Source organism: Tachypleus tridentatus, chromosome 1 (genome assembly GCF_004210375.1).
Source record: "Tachypleus tridentatus isolate NWPU-2018 chromosome 1, ASM421037v1, whole genome shotgun sequence".
NCBI lineage: Eukaryota > Metazoa > Arthropoda > Merostomata > Xiphosura > Limulidae > Tachypleus > Tachypleus tridentatus.
In genome coordinates, this window is record NC_134825.1 from 83,205,721 (window position 1) to 83,227,600 (window position 21,880).

General features: G+C 33.6%; 1 protein-coding gene across 3 annotated transcripts in view; it reads right to left on the reverse strand.

Moving 5' to 3' along the window:
- Positions 1 to 21,880, reverse strand: part of LOC143253854 (fibroblast growth factor receptor 4-like) — a 140,610-nt gene that overhangs the window by 77,072 nt on the left and 41,658 nt on the right. Inside the window, exon 1 of one of the 3 annotated variants that reach the window (XM_076508300.1) lies at positions 7,474 to 7,865. The exons of 1 other annotated variant lie outside the window; for it this stretch is intronic. The gene's annotated coding sequence lies outside the window, so the exon portion shown is untranslated. Of the gene's footprint in view, positions 1 to 7,473; positions 7,866 to 21,880 lie in introns of those variants that run through there. One more of the 3 variants, XM_076508310.1, reaches the window with a different exon arrangement.

Genomic DNA, 21,880 nt, shown 5'->3' on the forward strand with positions numbered 1-21,880 from the left:
ATAGATATTACCGCCTTATGAACGTATAATGGTACAGAATACATACAAACATGTTTGTTCTCCACTTGTATTTCGTGTTTTTTTCTTCTTTTAATGCCATTCGCAGATGAAATTGATATAACCTTAATTCTATTAAAAATCACAACTGATTCTTAAAAATTAAACCATCAAAATTAAGTGTCCTTCAACTGAAATAATACATAGCTAAGAGCACTAAAAACAAACTTTATTGAGTGAATAGAATAATCAAGCCTGATATTGAAATCAAAACTCCTTACTGTTACGTTTGTTTCGAAAGTTTTACCTTAGCAGAATAAGAGCTTCAATAGTAGAGCCATATTACACAAGAGGCTACAAAATAGAATAATTTATTGTACGATATGCATACTAAAGTTAATTTTATAGGTAACACGTGGTCTTATTTTGATACTAATGAGTGACAAGGAAAATTTATTCGCAGTCTTTTTGGCATCTCTTCTTTCAGTTAAATTCTTGACTATCAAAGGTTATTGGCTTCCTTACATATCACTCTCATCGGTAACTATCGTCGTTAGCCTTGACCAGGTAGAAAGCAATACTAATATAAAAAGCCAAAATTGTAGTCTAATCTTCAATGTACAATTCTTGTTAAAAAATAGTTTTTCTTACATTCACGATGTAATGGTGCGTGTGAAAGAATATCATTTCATCTTCTAGAATAAAACAGAACAGTATAAGCAGGTGTTTCTGAAACTTATGGATATTAACTTCGTGCGTTGCACAACAGTCACATAATGTAGATTTATATTCTATGGAGAATCAGCAGCAAGCTTACGGACTCAAAACCCTAAAATTCGGGATTTAATTTTCTACAATGAGCAGAGAGCATATAGCCTATTTTCTAGCATTACATTAAAGAAAGTACTACAATAATAGCAAGTAATTTTCTAAACTTCAGTTACTTCTCTTAAAACTATTTCTGGGGTCGAGCATAGTCTAATGGTTAATTTTCTCGGACTGTGCATGTGAGGATTCAGAGTTCGAGTCCTATTGCTGCAAGAATGCGCCTCACAACTTTAAACCGCAATTGCGCTACACTAATTATAAAATTCCATTATCAAATCAAATAAAAGAAGTCTGACAGTGGGCAGTTAATGCTGTTGACCAATTACTTTCCACATATTCTTGAAAATTAGCGATGGCCATTCGCCGGTGGAGCTCGTGTACTTTTTCGCGAAATTTTGAACAAATAATTAAAGTTATTCTCACCTACTTGAGTCATATTTTGGTGACCTTAACTTCTGCGTATATGTTAAGCACTTACTTTCTTATTATTGAGCTTTGAAGCAACATGCACTTTGGCCTAAGTTCACGCAGTTAAATAACGAATGAGTTCCTTTTTATTGTTTGAACGGAACGTGCTTACCATGAAGTCGAAGCTAAGAAGGATTATCTCTAAACACGTGTTACACTTGGAATTACTTCCAGGTTATTGTAGCAAAGCGTGACTCAGATTCATTTTATAAAAAAGTAAACACCTAATCCCAGTTCAAATGTTAGTAAAAAAATCCTGATTAAATTTTCAACAAAATTTTACCGTGAACTTGTATTCAACGATCAAAAATAGACCCTGTGCTTTAATCATTTGAGTCAGAGAATTGGCGACACCAACTGGCAGAGATACAATTAAAAATGGAGCTTATGAGTGTGTGAAAGAACAGTAAAATAACAGATTGTTTTATATTCTATATTAAAACAGACGTTAGTTATGAGTCATAGCTTCCTAGTTGGCTTGTTAATTCTAAATGCAGCCTGAAGAAACGGAGCATTGGGTGCCCGTTAAAGAGTGTGGTGGCATTGAAAATCTAAGAATTGGTATGATCTGAAATCAGTGGAAAATTTTACAAATTTAAATATTTCTTAAATGTAAAACACCAATTGCATTGCAATGAACTTAAAAAACTATAATAGTTTGACTATGTTAAATGTTCTAGTGCATAACAATAAAGAAAAATGTTTGTATATGTTTAACACTCCTACGAAAAGTGGGGCCTAATAGGCCCCAGAGCAACTTGAAAGGTTATTAATATTAGGCTAAGGATTTTGTATTTAAATGAAATTGCCATTTCATTTAATGAAATGAAATCAGGCCCCACTTTTCGTAGGAGTGTTAAGAACACTAAAGAGATTTGTTTGAAAACAACAAAACACAAAGTTGCAAGCCCTCAGAATATTAACTTTATTTTCAAAGTTTCAGGTCGTTCGATATTCTAGATTTCGTGTGAAGTTCTTGAGCTCCAGATGGCATCTCAAAACCAAATAAAATGCGTGAATCCGTGAATAATACAGCCGTGATCTCCATTATTCTGCCTAAACTCCCTCTGGTAGAAAGTCTTAAAATTTTATATGCAAATTTCGACCTTTAGAAGCCTATGTAAGTCGGTTTTTTCGCACTTTTAAAATGAGCGTATTCTTCTAAATTTAAATTTTTTAAATTAAGACGTAAACGCAGTAGCTTCGTAATCGAACAGTGCAAATATAACTTATTGTTCGTCACTTACTAGCTATTCTAGACTTGCAAATTCGTATAAAACAAAACATTTTAACAACAACATAAATTTAGTAGAATAAATTATCATAATGTTATCTCAACAAACGAATTAACATAAGAATACTAAAAAGGTTAATGTAACTGACGAAAACAGTTACTGACGAATGAAAGTAAGAAATGTTACGAGAAATCACTTCTGCTTCTATTTCAGTTATTAATTAGGGCAGTGACAAGTATTTCTACAGGCCTTATTTGCATTGTTTACTACATGTGAGAGTAAAGGGGTTAACTTTTCATTACAATTTGACATACCTAATGTTTTCTTATGATATTTATTACAATTTGACATACCTAGTGTTTTCTTATGATATTCATTACAATTTGACATACCTAGTGTTTTCTTATTATATTCATTACAATTTGACATACCTAATGTTTTCTTATGATATTCATTACAATTTGACATACCTAGTGTTTTCTTCAGAATACAACTAGGTCAGTATATTATTTTGTAAAGTTTATCATTCATTCTGGCAACGTTATCAAATGTTGGCAACTTCAAAATAACGAAGCAAAGAATAAGTGTGATAAATTATACATACTTCTCAATAAGGAAAGAAAATATGTATACATAACCTTTATAAAAACCAGTGTGTGTCACGTCACGTCACTCTTGATCTCTCGAGAAACAAGGAGTCATAAAAGACAAAATGCATTTATCCAGATATGTTGTTAAAATGCTGTATGCCCATTACAATTTTAGTAAAGGGTGTTCAAGGGAGCCGTTAGAGGATATGCCATGAAATCTTATAAGTGTAATGAAGGCTGGTGTAATAAGCCTAAAGACGTAGTGTGGGACCACCTAGCCTAGAGCCAAGTGCATAAAATATATCATGAAAGTGCAAATACCTATTTAAATTTCAATCGTTATTGAATTAATACTTTGGCTCCCACACGACCCACCAGTGAGTCATGCTCTATTTCTTTTTAAAAAGGGGCACAACGGCTACAAATGAGAGTGGGACATCAGGACCACATTTCTTTTCCCAACCCTGGAAGGTATCGGCAAAATAGGCTTGGGAGCCAATGTGTTAAGATACTTTCTGCTATATCACTAACACGTTTGACAAAAAACAAACCTATTTATTCAATAGAAACTCTAATTTAATAAATCAAGAAATATTTTTCCAGTTTTGGGGTCTATACATTTCATTTTATACTTTCAGTACATAGACTAATAACAATATTAGGTTATACTTTTTGTTGCTAAGCAACATGATATAACATCCTACGTTGGAACGTAATGTTAACAAAACGATCTGGCGTTTTTATGTATTAGAAGTTGTTAATTTAAACGATTTTTACTAATAATCATTCTATGAATACGCCACGAATTCATTTCACGAGTGATCTTAATTTTGATTGGATCTCAAAGGAATTTGTCGATATTTGACTGCGTCGACTGCTCTTTTCTACCTCTTTATTGGTCAAGCCTGATCTTGTAAAATTTATTTCAGTTAACTATGAAATGTATTTGGTTATGGCATACCATGGGATGAGGTGGTGATAATAGTCCCGTCATTTTTGACTGGCTATATTCTAGTTCTTTCGTATATCTTATATTTGTGGAAAGTTTAGGTTACTAATTACAATAATAGTTTAACCCGATGATAATATGCTATAGCCAGTGTTTTACGTTAATTTATATTTGAAAATCATCTTGTATTTCCGCTTTTATAAAAATATTAATAATTAACTGCTCTTTTCAACATAGTTTTACGTAGAGTTAAGCACTTTATATTGAAACAGCTTTTACTAGTCGAACCAGCAAGTCTGGTGACAACCACAGCGGATGTAAAGTAACGACAGAACTGAATATACAAGATATGTATTTTGACTTTGTTTGGTGTTTTGTATGTAGTGTTATTTCACTATCGTTTGGAATGATTTGCAGCAATTTTTTCCGAAGAGAAATATTCATACCCTCAAACCACGAAGATATGTTCATAGCGTGGGTTTAAGGTTTTCAAGACGAGAATACCTTTTGTACTTAATGGTATTGGAAAACAAAGTAATATGAATCAACTTCACGACTCCAAGACATCCAGAAATAACCCCTGTGATAAATATTCCCTAGTTATGGTAAGCAAGTGTGGTATTTTGTAACGGGTTAGAATACATGAAGACAAAGGTCAGTGGCAAAAGCCATCTATGTGTCCCAAACAACAATACGCAACATAATCAAGAAAGGTCTCTGTCTGGAAAGTAACATAAGTCACGTATACACAAGATGTTCTTACGACATATCTGTTTAACCAGTCGCATACCTAAAGCAGCTGGAGAATGAAACAAATTATTCATGCTATTCCATGGGAAGACACACAGGCGGGCAGATTTATGTGTGATCAAACCATTGAAGGGAGCTCTTGGAACCTGTCATCCCAATATACTAACTAGATGAATTATGAACAGCATTCAGAAAGTATTGTTGTGCTTTGGACATGACAATATTACGACGGAACTTTATGCAGTAGAAATTACGCATCAGGTCTATTGTGAAGAGTACAGCCGAACGTGACGATATAAATTGTAATGAAGTGACGAGGTCCAACATCGTTTTAACAGAATTGACTCAGCCTCTATAATTATTTACTAACATTTGCACATAAGAACTAGAAGGTTTACAATTTACATTCACAATTGTGCACTATGTTTTTATTGTATTTTTTGCAAGTGACAATCACAGTACAATCGCCTGCATGGATATTAAAGCCAACCAAATGTAGTGTGGTGTATAATGCTACTAAATAACCTGAGTTTTACTTTAGTCCTGAGTAAAGAATGTCATATCTGGAATATAAATGTTGAAAATAATATTAATGATCAATTTTTAAATGTGATTTGTCATTATTTTGTAGGTTTAATTTCCAATATGTTTCTTTTCATCTCTTAGACGTATCCAAAGAAACTTGGATACATACTTATTATACCTTTAATCTGTTACGCTCTACGTTTTAAACTCTCACTATCCCTCAGATAGATAACTCACACCTTGTGTGTTTTTTCCAAAATACATTAAATATTACTGATGGAGATCAGTCTTCAATAACTGCCTCACTGCATCTTTCGGCCCGGCATGGCAGGTGGGTTAAGGCGTTTGACTCGTAATCCGAGGGTCGCGGATTCGAATCCCCCTCACACCAAACATGCTCACCCTTTCAGCCGTGGGGGAGTTATAATGTGACGGTCAATCCCACTATTCGTTGATAAAAGAGTAGCCCAAGAGTTTGCGGTGGGTGGTGATGACTAGCTGCCTTCCCTCTCGTCTTATACTGCTAAATTAGGGACGGCTAGCGCAGATAGCCCTCGTGTAGTTTTGCGCGAAATTCCAGAACAAACTGCATTTTTCAAAAAATTTAGTACGATATCACATCAATAAAGTCAGAGGTTGGGGAATAGTAAAAGTAATAACTTGCTTGTATCTAACTTGTCAACTTTTCATGAAATGAAACGTCTTATAATATATCTACACATAACTTATAAATCTAAGCTCATGATTCTCTTCCCTCCACTTCTCGCTTGTGTAATTTTGACGGCCATTTAACAAAGTAAAAAACTAGAGCATTTCCTCAGTGGAAAAAAAATTGTCAAGGCCAAGTTCAAGACAAGCCTATCTTCCTATAAGGTTCAGTAACAAAGAAGAAAGGACGAACAGACAAGAGGAAAGGAGACATGGGGAGAATCTTCAAAATTTAAACATGTTTGTTGCGCTACGACATCTGGTGGGCAGATGTCCCGTGAAGGTGAGCGGCACCTCACTTCCGTCCCCTGTAGAGATGACTTACACTCAATCTCCTCAAAAATTTTGGCCATTTATTAAACAAAACAAAAGTCAGTAAATTTTTAGGAGTCTTGAAAATTTGAATAACTATCAACTTCTGACGTGTAATACATATATCAATATTGAGCACTAATAGCGATCACTCTGATAGAAACGTTTTGTTTTTCACTGACCAATAGCTACTGGCCCGAGTATTTATGCATGTATATATATATATAGAACGTTTTGCTGTCCTAGCTTAGAAAGCTGCATCCTGCTGATGACCATATACTGACCCGCGTTATATCTATCTATCTATATTGTTACACTATAAGAGAGCTTGTAATAGCCTGGTACTTACGATGCTACATTTGCAACCTACAGGCTGTAAGTTCGAATCCTTCACTAAATATGCTCGCCTTTTCAGTAATGGAAGCGTTATGATATGGTGGTCAATCCCATTTTTTGTCGGTGAAATAGTAGTTCAACAGTTGACAGCGGATGGTATTAACTAGACGTTTCCCCTCCATTTTTTGCTAAATTATAGGGAAATAGCACAGATAGTCCTCGAGTAACTTTGTGTGAATTTCAAAAACAAACAAAACTCGTGTGTGAAGTAATTTGAGCTGACCATGACCCACTGACCTGATCAAGTATTATTACCAACTAATGTGATAGAAGTGTTTACAACTGACAACTGATAGCTGATTGGCTTTTAGCTTGCTACTATGTCAGACTGATTTACATATATCAAGCGATCGTGAAATAATTCGCGTTTAATTGACAAAAATCTTGAGTGGATTAAAATTTCTTTGCGAAACTATATCACTTTATGTGTTGTATTAAAAAGATAAATAAAAGCAATAGATAAAAATGCCGATAGATTAAATATTGTGAACATGTAAACAGATGCAAAACATTTTACTAAATTTAAATTCTGTTTTGAAATATATATGGTCAAATAAACTTAAAACGCATAAATTGTCTAAAATTAAATTGCATAATGTTTAAGTAATTTCTTTTTTTTTCATCAAAAATTCTGGAAACTAATATGGACACTGACAATCCACTTACCACTTGTAACACTGAAATTTTATGTAATGACTATTACTTTAAAACTCACCTGAACTAAAAAATACAGTTCCAGCACAAAATGTTAGTCCACGTATGTTGTTGATTTTCTAAATACACACGAAAAAAAAACAGACAAGCACGTGCTGTTGCACTTGCTTCCTTTTCTCTGTTCTCCTGTGTTTTCGTGCTTGCCAAAAGAATAAAAAAAATGTTTTTCACTGCTCTATTCTTTGAACACTAGCAAGTCTACACCTCCATTCCCTTCTTTTTATTGGGTTTACGACAGCGGAGAGGTGTTCAAGTTTCCCGGCGATTCTCAAACACTCCTTCTAACTACTCAGCACTCCTTGGTCTACAGAACTAACGTGTGCAAGTTAGAGAACGAACTTACAAGAAACTCGTGCAAATAGTCCTGTCAAGCACGCGCACTACGCACAGTTCGGTCCTCTGTTAATGACAAACTGTTTCATCGACTGAGTGCGAGGAAGAGCAGGAATAGTGGGTGGAGCCAGTATGGGGGCGGTTTGGGAAAATGTCGGAGCGGGAAAAGCTTCATCTCAGATTTCTTCATTTAACGGACTGGTCGATTGATAGTAAAGGTAGGAAAATGGGAAGACCTTCAAAATTCATTACAAGGGGCTATCAAGTGATCGATTAAGAGGTGCCATCAAGGATTGGTCAGAGAATGCTGCAATGAGGTTTAAAAATACAAGGACAAATAGTTGCGCCAAAGCTCTTTCACACTCCAATTTATCATAAGGCAAGATAGTGTAACGATATAAACTTGATGTCAACATCTGTATGTCCAATCTCACAGAAGGGCTCAACCTTTATTAAAACTCCCAACATCATGTTAGAAGAATGGAGACGTCCACCTCCGTAGTTTCCAGCCTCTTTGTCTGAGAATAACTACAACTAATACGAAGACTTCTAGTCTGGGAAATCAGAAGGGGAACGAATATGAAGATAGCTATCTCCTGGTGAGGAAAATTAGCAAAAATGCTTTAAGCAAACGTCGCAGTCCAGTATCGGCTTTAATTATCAAAATTTTTATCAAGCAAAACTCTCAATTTGTGATCAGTGATGACGAGAAACCCACTCTCGTTTGGGCTGAGAAAACACTTTACATAGAAGAGCGAACAACGTTTCGACCTAATTTGTTTGTCTATCAAAGGGTTATCTGTATTTACAAATATCGAGAATCCTAAACAGGAAGATGTATTGATGCTTCTTCACAAATTTCGAGTTTGGCGCCCTAACCACCAGGCCATGTCAGGCCTTTAATAATGGTTATTGATGTTATTATTTTGAATCTGAGGAAATAAATATCATAGAAACGATCAAACTTGAAAATAATTGTCTTTATAATAATGCAAAATTTCCAGTAAAACGATGAATAAGATAGCAACATACAATATCCATGAAAACATTATAACGCAAAACTTTATCTCAAATTATAATTCATGCGTTTTCATTATTGCTGCCTAATGACACTTATAAATTTAAAAAAGGTAATAGTTTTTTAATATTTTGGTTGTGTATGAACACTATTATTTATTCATGCTCAAAATTGGAAACAAATGAGTTAAGGTTAAGGTAATTATATTGTTTGAGCACACATATATAAACTTGAAAACATTCCTTATAACACTTAACAGTATTTACCGTTAGTGTGGTTTTTAAAGATGTGAATTTTGGAGAATAAACCATAATCTGAGGTCTTTAGTCTCTTCGATATGTTATTCTTTACAAGTAGAGTATATTAACAGCTAAATACATTAGTTGGTGTTATTTATCACGAATCTATACAGTAAGCTAACGGCGCTCTGCCCACCGCGGGTAACTGAACCCAGCATTTCAGCATTGTAAGTCTATAAACGTACCGCGAACCAACTGAATAACATTGAAATATTAATGAAGTTTGTACAATCGAAGGAGAAAAATAACCGTTTAATAATCAAAATCAGAGTTGATTGAGTGTTTACTAGTTGGGACGTTGATTGTCCATGAGGTAAAACATTAGATTTTGAAGCTGTTAAACCGGGTTCAAATCCATATGGTATCAAAAAAATAGTTCCCGCGCTTTTAGCTGAAAATCTGTTACAATAGTAACAGTCAATCATTTAGGATGGGTAGTAGAATACTGCTGAATAGCAGCTTCCTTGTTAGTTTGTAGTTCAAAATTAGGAAAGAAGGCAGATAGATCTTCCAAAAGTATACTTTTATTGGACTTTATTTTAGAGAACCTTATAATTCATCTTTATGCGTTTTTATCATTGTTATCCCAATAAAACTTTTAAGTTGAACAAAGTAACTGTTTTTAATATTTCGGATGTGTATAAACGCTAATAATATTGAAATTACCGCGTTTCCTTGTTTTTTATTATTATTCTTGGATTGACGCGGCTTTATTTCAAATTTATTTTAATCGATTAACATGTGACAATATTTACAAAAACAAATGATGCTCTTGGCAGACCCGGCATGGCCAAGCAGTTAGGGTCGCGGGTTCAAATCCCCGTTTCACTAAACATTCTCGCTCTATCAGCCATCGGAGCATTATAACGGCTGTCAATCCCGCTATTCGTTGGTAAAAGAGTATCGAAAGAGTTGGCGGTGGATGGTGATCACCTTTTCTCTAGTCTTACTCTGATAAATTTGGGACCGCTAGCGCGGATAGCTCTCGTGTAACTTTTACCTCAGTAAGTTTTGAATTAAACTGTCCCGAACATAGAAAAAAATATTTCCATTAGGTAAAAATATCTTTAATGTTTAGACAACATTCCCTTTATAAGCTTAATATTGAGACAACACTCCATTATAAACTTAATGTTAATACAACACTCCCTTTATAAGCTTTATATTGAGACAACAATTCCTTTATAAACTTAATGCTGAGACAACACTTCCTTTATAAACTTAATGCTGAGACAACACTTCCTTTATAAACTTAATGCTGAGACAACACTTCCTTTATAAACTTAATGCTGAGACAACACTCCCTTTATAAGCTTAATATTCAGACAACACTCCCTTTATAAAGTTACTGCTGAGACAACACTTCCTTTATAATCTTAATGCTGAGACAACACTTCCTTTATAATCTTAATGCTGAGACAACACTTCCTTTATAAACTTAATGCTGAGACAACACTCCCTTTATAATCTTAATGTTGAGACAACACTCCCTTTATAAGCTTAATGTTGAGACAACACTTCCTTTATAAACTTAATGCTGAGACAACACTCCCTTTATAAACTTAATTTTGAGACAACACTCCCGCTATAAAGTTAATGCTGAAACGACAATTTCTTTAAAAAATTTACGTCGTGACAACACTCCCGCTATAAACGTAATGCTGAAATGACACTCCCTCTACAAACTTAATGATGAGCACTTGATTTTCTTTTATTAACTTACGTTCTCACAGAATCAATGCAAAATAAGCTTCTATATTATATGCTCATTTATATCGTATAGGATTTTCAGAAAACAGGAATGGTTTTTATGTATAACACCTTCTTTTTAACGTTTAATGGACTGTTTATTTTGTACATTTTTCATGACAGCGAACTTTCCGAGTACTAGTAGTATATATTGTAGAATAAAATTCGTATTGCTAATACTCGGGTCTCTTTTTTACAGTATATTTTAATACACTAAAAGACTGAAGGTTTAACTATTAGGTTCAGACAAATATAATGTTATCATGAACACTAGGACTTTATTTATAGGGCTCGATTTTTTATTTTTCTTCACGGTAATTTAGCATGAAGAACGTCGGGAATGAGAGGTTAACTACTTCATAATAGTCATGAACAGTCTTCAAGACTATATGTTTGCATGAAATATTTTTCGCAATCACGAAAAAAAGTTTTAAAATTATCTGAATTGTAATAGGGTCGGCTCCTTGTTTCCAAGATCGGGTCGTGTATATTTTCTTATCGTCGTCTAACAGAGCCATCTGGCAGTGCTTGATACTTCTAAGTGGGCCTGTATTTCACTTTGCTCCATGTTCAAGCCCTTTGATGAAGGAGGGTCATGCTTGAAAATAAAAGTTAACTTAAACCTAGAAAAGTAATTAATTTTATGCGAAAAAAACAGTGCAGTTCAATAGCTGATGTTGCAAAACTTTCCTACATTTGTATATTGTTTTTGTTAAGCGTTTATAAAAGTAATTAACATCCAGTTATTTTGCAATAAAAACAAAACTAGGCATTTGGATATAGTAATTAACGTCCTTTTCTTTAACAATAAAAGCAAAGCTGAGCGTTTTATAGGCGCAATTAATATCACATTATATTATAACTAAGATGTCCCAGCATGGCCAGTTGGTAAGAGCGCTCGACTTGCGGTCGCGGGTTTGAATCCCTAGCCTATCAAACAAGCTCGTCCTTTTAGCCGTGGAGCGTTATAATGTGACGTTCAATTGGTTGGTAAAAAAGTGAACTAAGAGTGTGATGTATTTCTGCCTTCCCTTCAGTCTTTCACTGCTGAAGTAGGGACGGCTAGTGCAGATATTTCTCATGTAGCTTTGCGCGAAATTCAAACAAGCAGATAATCAAAGAGAGGAGCAAAGCTCTTTTTAAGAGTAATTAAAATCACATTTTTTACAGTCAAGAACAAATTCTTTCACAGAATTATTTCTTAAGATTTTAACGGTGAGAAGGAGGGAGATTGTTTGTTTGTTTTGTTTTGGAATTTCGCACAAAGCTACTCGAGGGCTATTTGTGCTAGCCGTCCCTAATTTAGCAGTGTAAGACTAGAGGGAAAGCAGCTAGTCATCACCATCCACCGCCAACTCTTGGGCTACTCTTTTACCAACGAATAGTGGGATTGACCGTCACATTATACGCCCCCACGGCTGGGAGGGCGAGCATATTTAGCGCGACGCGGGCGCGAACCCGCGACCCTCGGATTACGAGCCGCACGCTTTACGCGCTTGGCCATGCCAGGCCCAGGAGGGAGATAAAAGGACTAAGTTAAGAGGTTTTGATGTCAAAATGGGAATTTTGGATAATCCTATTTTTAAGGCTTTTAATTTCGAAAGTTATATCAATACCACAAAATTAACGTAGAGTTAATGTTCACAATTTTCACTTATAAAATCAAATTTTGTAATATGTTTAACACAAATTAATTCACAAATCCACCAAGTTTGGTTAAAGAACTACTAGTTACTTTCAAGTAATTGCCTAATATAGCATCAAAAGAATAATTTTAATATGCTTAAAATCTGCAATTTTTGTTTGGTTATGTTATAAACATTTATAGTTATATTGTGTTCGATACGGAGATAACATATTTTTGCATTTATTGAATTCAAGGGCCTGGCATGGCCAGATTTTAAGGCACTCGACCCTTAATTCGCGGGTTCAAATCCTCGTCACACCAAACATGCTCGCACTTTCAGCCGTGGGAGCGTTTCATAATGTGACGGTCAATCCCACTATTCGTTGGTAAAAAGAGTAGTTCAAGAGTTGGCGGTGAGTTGTGATGACTAGCTGTCTTTCCTCTAGTCTGACACTGCTAAATTAGGGACGGTTTGCGCAGATAGCCCTTGAGTAGCTTTGCGCGAAATTCAAAAACAAACATCTGGGTAACATTTGATGAAACCTTAAATATAGTTTAGACTTACAACTCAAAATTAATCGTCATTAAAGTTTATTTAGAACATGTGTTTAAGACGATTTTTCTTTCAAAAAGTGAATTGTAAATTAAAGTAGGTTACTACTAATACTTAGATTTTTTTTTCTGTAACTTTAAACAACAGAATCATGCCTAAATATAAAAGACTATTTTATTTTTTCAGACAAAAGCCTATTTTCAAACGTACAAAGTCATATTTAGTTATACTACACATCTACCATTAAATCTATAACTCAGGAGTTCAATTAGATCTTGTGAAAGCAGTTCAGTGTATCTACTTTTTCATGTTGGATTTCACCCATAATTCACTCATGACAAACAAAAAAGATAGATGTCAGTTCTCATTTTCCTATAATTTTTGAAACTAGGAAAAAGCGATGAGTTCCGCTAATTATTTTATTTTGTATCCAATATATGTATATATAGGAATCTATGTTTGAGGAGAACCAGAAAGTTACTTTAGGTATGATTGTGTGTCGCTCCTGTGAAGATTTATTGGTGTAATATCACGGTGTTGACCTATCATATCTTGTTTAGATTCATTGGTAATATATAAAGTAGCATTGTCGTAATGTGGCTTTGTGTTTTGTATATGTGAGTGTGAGCGTATTTCTAAAACAAAAATCCATACAATGGGTCATCTGTACTGTATTCTCTGCTGGTATCGAACCACGTTTTAGGCGTTATAAGCTCTGAAATTTATCGCTGAGCCACAGGAGAGCTGTGTTACTTTGTGGGTAGTAACGTACTATGTCCATAGACACCACAAAAAACTCGTTATGTATTGCATGTAGTACTAAACAGCAGTTGGAAGCGAGTAATTCCCAGAATCTGCTTAGGGCAGTCCTAAAATATTACTTTAATCCAACTGAACTGATATGGGACACTTTGGAAGACTGTTTTAGTGACAGAAGGAACAAAATTCAAAATTTCATTAGCTTTAAAGTTTCTATTCCGTAAGATGTACACTAATAATGACAAAATTTGGATTCTAACGGATGCTCAACGTAGACCTAAAAATGTTGCTTCAATGGTGAAATACACATTTTTTCAAAGTGTGCTATCCCAGTTATTTTGATAATATAAATTAGATATATATAAGATGGCATAATAATTAATATTTAAGCAATACTTGTTACATATCATATAGAACATAGTACAAAAGCATTTAAAGGTACGGGATCACACATATTTAAACGTACAGAGACATGTAAAAGCTAAGAAGGAAATATTTACACATGAAAGACCAGTCTTAGACAAACAGGAAAACAGTTAAATTACAAACGTGCATACATAAACGTAACAAATAATGCACGACCATATTTCAAATACTAAAATACATTTTAATATTCAAACCAAATGTGTCATTAAGTATTAAAAGTAAGTTTGGGGCGATGGCATATTATTTGTCATCATGGTCAATAACCTTTACGGTTGCTTCATTTTAATTATTATTTAGTTGATTTTAAATTAATATTAACCCTCTGTGGTCCTAAAGGCTCTAACCATAACGATATTGAAAGGGAATATGTTACTCTGCAGGAATACAGTTGAACAAACAGCTTTATTAAATCAGATGTAATATTATACAATTACAAAACTAAATATGCAATGACTTCTTTAAAAATATAACAGTATATTTCACTATATTGTGTCTTATATCAAAGCATGGTATTAATGTTTTAATTAGAATCAAATGTCTATTTATTTAATATTGCTATAAAGCTTAGTAACAAACTAAACATTAATGCACAGCATTACCATAGCTAAGTATAAGTGTTTTTTGTTGTTTGTGTTTTTTAACTATACAGTGTTTACGTTCTAGAGCAAAGCTATATAAAATGCTGTTTGCGCTCTGTCCATCACGGAGGATCGATCCATAAATTTCAGCGTTGTAAGTCCGTAAACTTACCACTGACCTAACTAATATTATACATTGTCATGTGAACCACTGGTTTAAAACTAGATATTATACAATATCTTGTGCAGAGTAGCAAAACCTACCGACCTATAAGTTATACATTCACGAACAAATCCATGATTATTTTTAGACTCTGGTTGTCATTAGAGATGCACTGTTTACTGTTCTGTTTCGAACTTTTAAAAACCTGTAGCCTCTGGCTAGTTCTCGTCACGTCAGACCACTTCTCTGTTCGCACGAGCTTCCTTAACCCGATTTCTTGGAAGTCTGCCTTCTATGGTTATCGGATTTTGGCGAATACAGAGCTGTCTTAAGAACCCAGTATTTACAAGGAAACTATCATTTCAACACTATTCAACCAGCACGTAATCCTTCCCTCATCAATCTCTGAAAATGAAGGATAACCTTTTATTATTAATAAGCAGGTTATATATATACATATAAACATACCCACATAATCAACAGTTATTCCAAACGTGAACAACTATTTATTCTTCACTCTTCTTTTTAAGGTTACGATTGTGAATGATTTCCTTTCCGCTAACAAGACATGATCTTCGAGGGTACATATTGATAAAGTAGTTTGTTTTAGGTGCCGTACAAACCATGTCACCTTCTATAAAAGTTGCCACCTTACATAATCACTTGCTCAAAAGTTTCTCCGAACTGGTCAAAGGTAAAATATTTTCTGAAACGCATCTCAAAGTAGAACCCAAAATTACTATGGAATACACGTTTCTTTATTTCTAGAAATAGAGAAATGCCCAACATTCGCCAGAGAACATGTTTCTTTGTATATAATATGATTAAATGTGCATGTGTGTATGTTTTGTTATAGCAAAGCCACATCGGGCTATTTGCTGAGTCTACCGAAGTAAATCGAACCCCTGATTTTAGCGTTGTAAATCCGTAGACTTACCGCTATACCAGTGGGAGACTTAATATGATTAAATAAAGCCTTTCCTTAGAGTTTACAATATGGTAGTCTTGTATCCTGATTGTTGTTGTTGTATAGGGTTATTTTATGTTGGTAGTTGCGAAAATGTATGATCTTCCTGTAGTAAAAGCAATTTTTTTGCTTATACAGGCAAACCACGACTCCTCGTTTGTTTTCATGGCGTAATTTAACAGCTATAAACCATCATTATTTCTTCAAAATTTCTTCCCTTCAACTCGTTGGCGTTGGCCAGGTACTCGGTCACGTAATTACTTTATACTTCGAATATAAAGAATATTATAACTTATTGTGGCGTATCGAAATATGAAAGGTAAATATTCGATTATACAGATTACGTCAAATCGTATAGTGTAATGTTTAAATTATGTAGCCATTTAAGTTACTTGCGGTTATACGTAAAAATTAAATGTCACATCCGTAGGGCGTTATAATGTGACTGTCAATCCCACTATTCGTTGGAAACAGAATAGCCCCAAAGTTAGCGGTAGGTAGCGATGAATTCCCTCTAAATTAGCGACGGCTAGCACAGATAGCCCTCTTGTAGCTTTGCGCGAAATTAAAAATAAAATGTCACATTTAAGCTTATACAATTACATCTTTTTATTTACATTTCAGAATAATTTAACAGAGTGAAACACAGAGAGTCTAGTAATGACAATCATTTGGACACCAGTGTCCTCCCAGGTCGCAAACAGTCACTTAAAACAATAACACACAGTCATATTTAAACATAAAACTATTATATTTACATCAATTATCAATAAAAACTTTGAAATGACAGTAAATAACAGTGCATAATAATATGTCTACCACATCTCCTATATCCAGTGCTCACGACACCTTGTATACAATAAGAGGGTGATGTATCATGAACCAACACAGTGATTCTTAATAAGGACAGGAAGAACTTGCACAAAACTCTAGTAGAAAGTTTGGTCAAAAAGCACCATAAACAGTAAATATTCAGCTCAAACAACGCTTTAAAACCTTGGTTACTAATGCTGCAGACACATAAAAATGCAATACAAATCACAAATGTTAGGCTTACAAGGAACAGAAACCCGAAACGGTCCATTTGTATTTCTTCTCGTTGTTGTCGTTATTTTATTTCCAGCCTACAACAAAAGCCTTTTGTAGGATACTAAACAAGATATTGCGAAGGTCCTAGGGGTATTGAAAAGTTGATATGTTTCTTCTGTATTTTACATAAAAAAAATTATTATAATTCTAATGTAAACAATGTCATTATTACTTCTTGAAGTAAACAGCTTTCTTACAAATACCTGGTGTTCTTTAAAAAGTTTAAGTAAAGGTTGAAACAGGAATTACCAGCGAATAATAGAAGAACGTTAGATGATTGTAACAGGTAAGATATTCAATCCCTTGTACACTGTACAATATTTATCTGTAGGGAGCCAACCCCTATTTATGTATGAAGAGAAAAAGTAAAAAAGATTAATGCACATAATATTAACGTTTATTACATACATTCGTAAAAAATTACTTTATGAACACGAATATTTCTTTAAAGCCATGTTTTAGACGTATTTGTTTTACTTGAAAAGGCTGTTTTTCTTATGGAAATTATCTATGGCTAGTTGCGGTTGTATCTTAGCTTAGGTATGTATTTGCCCAATGATATGCGTTATATATAAATAATTTAGTTACACAGAAACTGTAAATGCTCACTTCGTTCTCAAACAAATCTCCATTACAATATCGAAATGTAACGTAACATTTTACATCACGAACTGGTGTGATCAAATAGTTAATAACTACAGTAAGTAATCATGAACCGTAACAGGTACCAAGTTCGTTGTCATTTGAACGTAAAACGTTAGTTACCATACCAAGTAATCCTTTGTTACCATATCAAATAATCCATATCAAGTAATTAATCATAAAAAACAAGCAAACTAGAGCAATATAAAATTGAAAATTTAAAAACCTGCTACTAGGGATCATAAGAAAACTTAGGAAACAAGGCTGGAGGTACTGTAGACATTATTCACTCAAACTACAAATACATATTTTGGCTACATGCTGTTACCTAGAATTGCATGTGGTGGAATCAAAATAAGGATTTTTAGTCTAAGTAAGTAACGTTTGTCTACGGTATCTCCAACCTTGTTTTCTTACTTTTTACAATCCTTATTTACAGGATTTTAAATTCCCGATTTTGTATTTATCTTGTAAACCTAAAGGTTATACCTAAACATAAAGAACAAATTATTAAATTTTAAAAGTCATGCTAAAACATAAACTTACTGCAGTTAATTGCAGTGAATAATATAGAAAAATTAAAATTAGTGTCTAATTATTTAGTCCTAAACCTAAAATATTACATTTAAACCTGAAATTACCGCATTTAAGCAAATTTGGTAATAGTGAGAGTTAATCGCACACTATAAAACGTAAAATAAGTACGTTTAAGCAAACTGTGTCATAATGAAGACTTAAGTTAATACGTAAAAAAGAGCAGGTTGGTTAGTTGGATTTGTGAGATCAATGGTTTATACTTAAATAAATTAGGTGCTGGCTTGTTTCAACTGGTCTCTTAACTGTAAGGACAACTTAAAACTGGAATTAGACAGTGGAAAAGTTCAGAAAAGGTCAGACTAAATAAGATGTAGTGAGTAGTATATTGTGGATACAGTATACAAAGAGAGTAATGCTAAAAATATAAGAAATAAAATGAATGATTATGGAGTGCTGGTCGAGATATAATGGAAAACCTGAATCATTGATAAATGTCCACGTTTATGAAGAAAAGAATTTCACTCCTCCTATTTTTAAATATAAAACGTGAATTACAACCTGTTTAAGTTGAAGTTATTAAATCACTGAGAATGAAGTTGAATCTATTTGGGTGCAAGTGATCATTGTTCAAATATATTTTATAATGTTATAATTATATAATTATATTTTTGTTGTATGTGTAGATAAGAAATAATAACAAATTTTGAAGAGGTAAGACAAAAATTAGGTGTTGATAATTTGGCGATTGAGTTAGTTGGCGATACTGATTAAATATGGAAAAAATTAAAAATAAATTGTTAAATGTTCTTTAATGACCAAAAGGTGGATGCGAATAAAAAACAGGTTATATCACAAAGTGTTCACTGTAAATATAAGAAGTTTAAATTCACTGCAAGTATCAGTTATTTGGGGATATAGAAAGCCCAAAGAGTTTGTCAAACAGGAAATTAGCAAATCAAAAACTTATATGAAGAAAGGTTGTCTGAAAATGCAAAAATAAATAGTAAGGATTACTTCAAATAAATTAAATATGAGGGAAATGTTAGTATGAGAGTAGGGTGTTTGAGGGATGATACCAAAAGTCTAACACCTAATGGATGGCTGAGTTAGTATGAGAGTAGGGTGTTAGAGGGATGATACCAAAAGTCTAACACCTAATGGATGGTTGAGTTATTAAATTTTACTTTTTCTTCAATTTTAAATAATAAAGGTTTAAGCAATAAATTTCAACTTGAACAGTTGATAAATGGAAACAGCGTTGACCAAGATGACCACATTAATTCTAAGCTTCTTAAGAAAAAATTGAGAAGTTTAAAGATAAATCATATACCCAAGTCTTTTTTTATTTTCAAGGTAGGTGCCACTAATTATAGAACTATCAGTCTTATATCAATCGCTGAAGAAAAAATTGAAATTTGATAAAGACGTTTTGCAAAGTAAGTTTATAAAGTTCTATATTTGGTTGGATAGTCAACATGGTTTTACTAGGGGAAAATCTTTTGACATTTTTAAAGAAGTCACTGCTTATGTAAGTGGGGGTATGCGTGTGTATGTGATGTATCTGGATTTTCAGAATGCATTTTACGAAGTACCACATAAAAGACTTGATGAAAAGTTATCTCTTTAGATATGGAGGATAGGTTGGCTCATTGCATAAAAAAAAAACTGACTGGATGAAACAAAGCAGAGAGTTGTTATAAATGGAATTTAGTCAAATTGGATTGATGTTAAGAGGGACTAGTGCTACTACCTTTGCTACTTTTGATTTACATCAATGACATAGGTGAAATAATGGTCAACAGATTATTTAACTTTGCCAATGATATACTTTTTTGTGTCGCTAGATTTGAGAAGGATGTAAATGTTTTATTAAAAGGTTTAGATTATTTAGTGTGTTGTACAAATAAATGGCAGTTGGAGTTTAATAATAATGAATGCAAAGTAATGAGCATGATTTTGATGGGAATAACGTTAGCAGTCTTACAGAAAGGAAAAATCTTTGTGTTTTGGTTGAATAACCTTGTAAACCATCCAAGCAATGTGTAGTTGCTAGTGACAGGATTTTAGGTTGTATCTAAAGATATATATTGAATAAAACTCTAATGCCATTTTATAGGTCACTGGTTAGGTTGCATTTTAAGTAGTGTCCAGTCTTGAGCTCCTTATCTTAGAAAGTTCGTTGAATTCTTTTAAATGGTTTACAGGAAAGCTAGTAGGATGGTAACTGGAATAGAATAATTTTCGCATGAAGATAGATCGAAATCTCTGAAATTTTCTTTTGAAAAAAAGAAGAGTTTCAGGAAATCTAAATGAAGTGTTTAAAACTCGTAAGGGAATTGATAGTGTTGATGCAATATCTTTTTTATCATATGTAACGGTCAAAATGATAACACCAGGGAAAATAAATGCAAATGTTAACAGGAAGAAATAATCTTCAACTAAAACAGCTTTGTTTTTCTAACAGGGTAATTTGCCTCTTGAATGAGTTGCCTTCGGATGTGATAGATGGAATTCACTTAAAAGAGATTAAAGGAAACCTTGATAAATATTTAAATAATAAGAGTTGATCTTGAATTGTTTTTAAGGTTTAGTTTGGTTTAGTAGATAAGACAGCTAAAATAAACCAAAAGGTCCCTGGAGTCGTTGTCTTAGCTGCTCTGTTATGCAGGTCTTTCTGTTTCCATAGAGAATATGGAAAACTTCCTCAAAAAGGGTTTTGATGACTTTGATGTGTTTTAAGGCTTAGTATGGTTTAGTGTATAGGGAAGCTCAGATAAACCAAAAAGTCCCTTGCTGCTCTTTAATATTATGTTATGTTAATCGCACAGTGTAAAAATGATCTTTTATGTCTCTTGGTGCCTTTGAAATTGCTACTTTCAATATTGATCTTAGGCTGATGGTCATGTTCATACATTGTTGCCCAACAATACTATTCCCATTTTAACCGGCTTATGTTTGGCTTTTAAGTTTTTGTAATTTTCGACAAAATAACAAAAGACTGTTTGTGTATATTTGTTCTAAATTTTATTGGATAAGATGGATGGAAAGCAACCAGAGAACAGTACCCATGTTTTAGCAGTAAACAGATCACGAACCATGAACTTCTAGATTTACAGATCTAGCATCCAAATGACTAGTCATGGTCAGCACACTTCAAGCTTCTTAGAAGAATGACTGATCAGTCACTCTTAAATCTGCGTTCAGCAGTACTTGACTAAACATCGATCATTTGATCTACATTGAAAGAGATTGCAGATACAGTCATGCGAAAAAGTTAGGATACCCTATGAAAGCCTTTGTATTTTTGTAACATTTTTTGATATATAGATATTTAATCTCAATTTCAACAATACTGAGAGATTATAGGAATATAGCAAAGCTTCATTGTAATGTCATCTTAGGTTAGAGAGAGTTCCCTTTCGTCATCAAAGCTTTCGTTGGGCATTGATCCAAATTGGTATGGGATGTAGTTACGGGGTCGTTGTCTTAACTGTTCTGTTATGTAAGGAAAACTTTCTCAAAAAGAGTTGTGATATACATACTCGCCATAAATGTACCTGTGGCAACATTGCCCTAATATGATGGTAGAGAATTTGCTGTAAAATCAAAACTAGCACTGCAGCAACTAACACACCACTGCTTTAGTAAATGTATATCGTTCATATAAG